Genomic DNA, 6,061 nt, shown 5'->3' on the forward strand with positions numbered 1-6,061 from the left:
AAAAGCCAAAACTGTCACAGAGATAAAACCTCAATGCCTATTTCTCTTAGAATCTATTTTATTCCTGAAACTTTTCAAAGACTTCTTCTCATGTCTTATAAGGATAATGTGTAGCACTTTGGGGCAAAGATACAGCCTAGAAGCCCAGCACTGGAGGCCAAGATGGAGAAGATCTGCACGGCCACCATGACCTTGCCCTTGGTGCTGTGGTAGACTGGGAGGAAGGTGACCTGGACATTGCAGAACACTAGCATGCTGAAAGTCAGGAACTTGGCTTCATTGAAGATGTCAGGCAGGTTCCTGGCCAGGATAGCCAAGAAGAAGGTGCCCAGGGCTAAAAAGCCCAAGTATCCCAAGACATGGTAGAAGGCAGTGACCAAACATTTGTTGCATATGATGATGAGCTCCATGGTCTCAGAATGACTACTTCTCAAGGAAAGGGGGTATGGTTCCCAGCCAGGTTCCACAGATAATCAATTGGATCAGAGAGCAGATGGGAATGACATAATTAGAAGCTCCTATTACCAGCAATCATCTCATGGTTCTTTCTGGTTTCATGGCCTTGAATGCCAGAATCACAATCAGGGTTTTGGCTAAAACTATGGCAAGAGCCACAGTGAACACAGATCCAAATGTAATTTGTTGGATGATGCAGATGACTATGTTGGGACAGCCAATGAAGAGTAAGGAGCAGAGGAAGCACAGGAGAAGGGAGATGAGCAGGACGTAGCTGAGAGGCCAGTTATTGGCCTTGACTGGAAAAGATCAGTTTTCATTCTGATTCCAAAGAAAGGCAATGCCAAAGAACTACCACACAATTGCACTCATCTCACACACTAGTAAAGTAATGCTCAAAACTCTCCAAGCCAGGCTTCAGCAATATGTGAACCATGAAATTCCAGATGTTCAAGCTGGTTTTAGAAAAGGCAGAGGAACCAGAGATCAAATTGCCAACAACCGCTGGATCATCAAAAAAGCAAGAGAATTCCAGAAAAACACCTATTTCTGCTTTATTGACTATGCCAAAGCCTTTGACTGTGTGGATCACAATAAACTGTGGAAAATTCTGAAAGAGATGGGAATACCAGACCACCTGACCTGCCTCTTGAGAGATCTGTATGCAGGTCAGGAAGCAACAGTTAGAACTGGACATGAACAACAGACTGTTTCCAAATAGGAAAAAGAGTATGTCAAGGCTGTATATTGTCACCCTGCTTATTTAACTTATATGCAGAATACATCATGAGAAATGCTGGGCTGGAAGAAGCACATGCTGGAATCAAGATTGCCGGGAGAAATATCAATAATCTCAGATATGCAGATGACACCACCCTTATGGCAGAAAGTGAAGAACTAAAGAGACTCTTGATGAAAGTGAAAGAAAAGAGTGAAAAAGTTGGCTTAAAGCTCAACATTCAGAAAACTAAGATCATGGCATCCAGTCCCATCACTTCATGGGAAATAGATGGGGAAACGGTGGAAACAGTGGCTGACTTTGCTTTTCTGGGCTCCAAAATCACTGCAGATGGTGACTGCAGCCATGAAATTAAAAGACGCTTACTCCTTGGAAGGAAAGTTATGACCAACCTAGACAGCATATTAAAAAGCAGAGACATTATTTTGCCAACAAAGGTCTGTCTAGTCAAGGCTATGGTTTTTACAGTGGTCATGTATGGATGTGAGAGTTGGACTATAAAGAAAGCTGAGTGCTGAAGAATTGGTGCTTTTGAACTGTGGTGTTGGAGAAGACTCTTGCGAATCCCTTGGACTGCAAGGACATCCAACCAGTCCATTCTAAAGGAGATCAGTCCTGGGTGTTCATTGGAAGCTGAAGCTGAAACTGAAACTGAAACTCCAATACTTAGGCCACCTGATGCAAAGAGCTGACTCATTTGAAAAGACCCTGATGCTGGGAAAGATTGAAGGTGGGAGGAGGAGAAGGGGATGACAGAGGATGAGATAGTTGGATGGCATCACCGACTCAGTGGAGATGAGTTTGAGTAAATTCTGGGAGTTGGTGATGGACAGGGAGGCCTGGCGTGCTGTGGTCCACAGGCTCACGAAGAGTCTGACGACTGAGCAACTGAACTGAACTGATGGGGGTATCTCGGTACTTCACAAAGACCCAAAAAACCACAGATGTGATGACACAGAAGCACAAAGCCATGCAGGCCAGTGACATCCCCAATATATCTTCAAAGGCCAGGAAGATTACAATTTGGGGAGACAGTGATTTCTCTAGATGTTTGGATACTCATGTGCTAGGCACTGGACACACTGCTCTGTATCTAGGAACAAAGCAGAAACATTTATACTCAGAATTTGTTCATTTTGACCACATTTAAAAGCTGTCACTATTACCTTTAGAATGGATAAACAATAAGTTCCTAAGATATAGCACAGGGAACTCTTCAATATAGCAATGTCTTGTGATAAACTACGATGGAAAATAATATAAATAAATAATATGTATACATGTATAACTGAGTCACTTTGCTGTACAGCAGAGATTGGCAAAACATTATTAATCAAATATATTTCAATAAAAATTTATTGTAATAATAATAAAAACTGTCACCTTTCCTTTTCTTGTGCCTGTTGATTCCCCCAATATACCAGTCAAAACACAAACTTTGGACTCTATTTTCTGAGCAAGTCACAATGCTCTCCAGGTTGATGCTGAATTTTGTCATCTGCCACTCAATGTCATCAAGATACATTTTATTCCTAACAGAAATGTCAGCTTATTGTGCATCAATGTGTATCATCAAGGAAATGATGAATCAGCAAAAGAAAAGGAGAAAAAAATCATCAGTCTTCATTGTTAAGGGATTATATCCAGGATCAGTGAAGATCTTGTATAACCACAAAGAAACAATAAAACATACAACCAATTAAAACTGAACATTGAACCTGAGTAGACATTTGTCCATAGGAGATATGAAAATGGTCAACAGATACATGAAAAAATGTTCAACATTAACAACTGTTACAAAATACAAATCCAAACTGTGAGATATCACTTTCACCCATTAGAATGGCTATCATTTTAAAAACAATTATCAAAGTGACAACTTTTGGTGATGATATTGAGAGCTGGAAACTTTGTACATTGTTGCCAGTAATATAAATGCTGTAGAAAACTGTTGATAGTTCCTTAAAAATTTAAGCAAGGTAGGAGGACATCGAGGTGAATGAGTAGGAGGAAGTGAAACTCACCTTACCTTGTGAACACATCACAAATATATGCGGACTTGTTCTCAATGAAAACAAATTGGCCTCAATCAGAAAATACTCTTATACTACAAAGACTACAAAAAAGCTCCACTCAGAGTGAGATAGAAATAGAAGAGAAGCTTTCAGGTCAGGAACCACACTCCTAAGTGGGGAAATTAAAGACAAGGATGATCACACAGGCTGGGAGATCCTCCTTGGGAAGTGAATGTTTCAAACCACATCTTGAGTGTCCCTGCCCTGGAGTAAACACTGGGAGATGAGTCCCCTAGGCTTGTTTGAAAGATAAGGCTGAACATGAGGCTGAAAGAAAACTAGATTCTGTTCATGAACAGTGACCACACACACATGCACATCCACTCTCCCGGAAAAAGGCAGAGAACACAGGTTGAGTTTTCCAGGAACTCACCAGTGTTAATTGCAGGCATTCATGGTGACCAGCAGAGCAGGTGCATCAGGCATTCTGACTAGTCTTCCTGGACTGCAAGAGCACACACCCTAGCACACAACTCTTGCTTCAGCACTGTCCCTCTCTGGGGGAAATGTGCCAAAACTTGGAGAAGGGAGAGCAAACTTTGAGGGAACAGAACCAGCTTAGAATTAAACCTTAGAACTTCTGATCCAGAAAATTTGAAATGACCCAGTTGCCATTTGAGTGATATTGGTCACTGAGCAGAAGAGACCTTCCAGCTCTTAAATGACTGGTTTTAGCCCTGCAATCTCCCACACTGCCTCCTACCAAGGTGAGGGCCAGCACACCCTCAGTATGAGGGAGAAGGGAATCCAGCTCATATGTAGACTGTCTACACATGCTCTGACACAAGGACACCACTTCAAGACCAGGATATGCAACAGTTTCAACTTTTTAATATAGACAGAGCAAGTCAAGCCCCATAAGAACTCGAAGTTGTTTCAAATAAAAGAATGAATAAGCAAAACTCAAAAAAAGCAACTAATGAGAGGCAGTTTACTACATAAATAGTTCAAAACATGAGTAATAAGACTGCCAAATGAACCAGAAAAGGGAAGAGATTAAGAGTGAAAGTTTTAGCAAAGAGCTAGAAAATATATTTAAAAATATATTAAAAATATATTTTTAAATCAATGAGTTGATTTAAAAATCAACAAGTGAACCTGAAGGAGCCTTGAAGGAGGTGCTGCCCCTGCTGCTACCCCCACTGGTGCAGCCACCAAGGAAACAGGAAGCTCCAGGATGCTCTTCAGAGTGCCTGACAGCCTCATGCCTAACGATGGCCTGGGATGGGTGTTACAGGCAAAAACAGCACTGGGTTCCCATCCTGTGTGTCTGTTATTGTCTGTCTCTCTTGACATCACCACAGTTCCACTCACTCCCATAACCAGTCCACAGCTAGAGCTTCCTGAGTGTCCAGAGCCAGCATGAACTCTTCCACCAAGAAGGATGGGAGCTAGGCGGGGAAATATCCTTGAATATCCTTTCTCAGACCCCTCTACACAACATCCCTAAGCCAGTGAAGGTGAAGCCAGTGCTGCCAAGAGCCATGCCCAGCTCCACGGAGGGTGGGAAGAAGGCAGCCCCAGCGCCATGGAGCTGAGGGATGCTATGTCAGGGAAGCAGTCACTACAGCAGGAGCTCCTGGAGCTCAGGCAGCAGCAGCAGTTGCAGAAGCAGCACCTGTTCACTGAGTTCCAGAAACAGTAAGGAGGCAGCCTCACCAGGCAGCCTCAACCATTCCATCCCACAGCATCCCAAATGCTGGGCAGCCCAACTTGCTTCTTTGGACTAGAGCACCCCTCCCCAGAGTAGCCCCCCAGGGCCTCCCTCCTACATTTGCCTTGGCTTGAGCTCTAGGACAGCGTGACTACTTCCCACTTCTCAACACAGCTTTCAAAACCAACTTAAAAGTATGTTCATTGCTGAAACAGAAGGTGACCTTTCAGAGAAGCAGTTCCCCCTGTATCCTAGGACATGACTGTCATCGGCATCTTTAAGAAGAGAGCTGTTGAGATCACAGGGGCCAGGCCTGCCTTCCAGATGTGTGTAACAGTACACCAGCCTCTGGTCCCAGCTCTTCCAACAGCTCCCATAGCATCACCTCTGAGAATGATTTCACTGGCTCAGGCCCCAATGTCCCCATAGAGAACTCCCCCAGGATCAGGCCCTGCCTCTGGATGTCTCACCCAACCATTTCAGCCTCTACAAGTCTCTTTATCTGTTGAGCATCTCCCTAGGGCTCCAGGCCCTGGTCACTGTCAACAACTCACACCTCACAGCTTTCCTGAAGCTGTCAAGCAGCAGGAGGCCAAGAGGTATGCCCTCCAAACCCTGTTGCAGTTGGTGTACTGATGTGCAAGTTCAACAGCCCATCCTCCATCCTGGCAGCCTTCTGGGCTTGGCTCTTGAGGGCACCAGAGCAGACCAGGCAGCAAGCACCCTGTTGTTAACACTGGCAGGGAGCCAGATGGTACTGGCCTTGAAAGAAGGCAACAACTTGACCACCATCTGTGATGCCTCTGAGGCATGTTTCTTGGCTCTGCTCAATGTGAAAATGCAGCCCTTGAATAAGAAAGTCTTGCAACAAAAGGCCAACATCAACACACTAGTGATCACACTAGAGAAAGTCCTCAATATCAGCGCAAACACTGGAGCTGTGCACAGAAGTTCCCGGCTGGTACGCCATTCCCAGCAGGAGAATGAGGCAGGTGAGATAGAGGAGGCTAAGACTGTGATCACTTAGGAGTTCACACCCCTAAGCCAAGTATGGCACAGATTTGTCAGGAAATTAGAAATATATAATGGGTACAATGTATTATTTTATTAGCTCCAATATTTTGGCCACCTGATGCT

General features: G+C 44.0%; 1 pseudogene; it reads left to right on the top strand.

Annotated features, from left to right (window-relative positions):
• The first annotated feature begins 4,811 nt into the window (after window positions 1–4,811).
• On the top strand, window positions 4,812–5,560 carry LOC147369267 (histone deacetylase 5 pseudogene; annotated as a pseudogene).
• Window positions 5,561–6,061: the final 501 nt, after the last annotated feature.

The sequence above is a fragment of the Bos grunniens genome, chromosome 7 (genome assembly GCF_055505025.1).
Source record: "Bos grunniens cultivar Pamir isolate PY7600 chromosome 7, Bosgru_T2T1.0, whole genome shotgun sequence".
Lineage (NCBI taxonomy): Eukaryota > Metazoa > Chordata > Mammalia > Artiodactyla > Bovidae > Bos > Bos grunniens.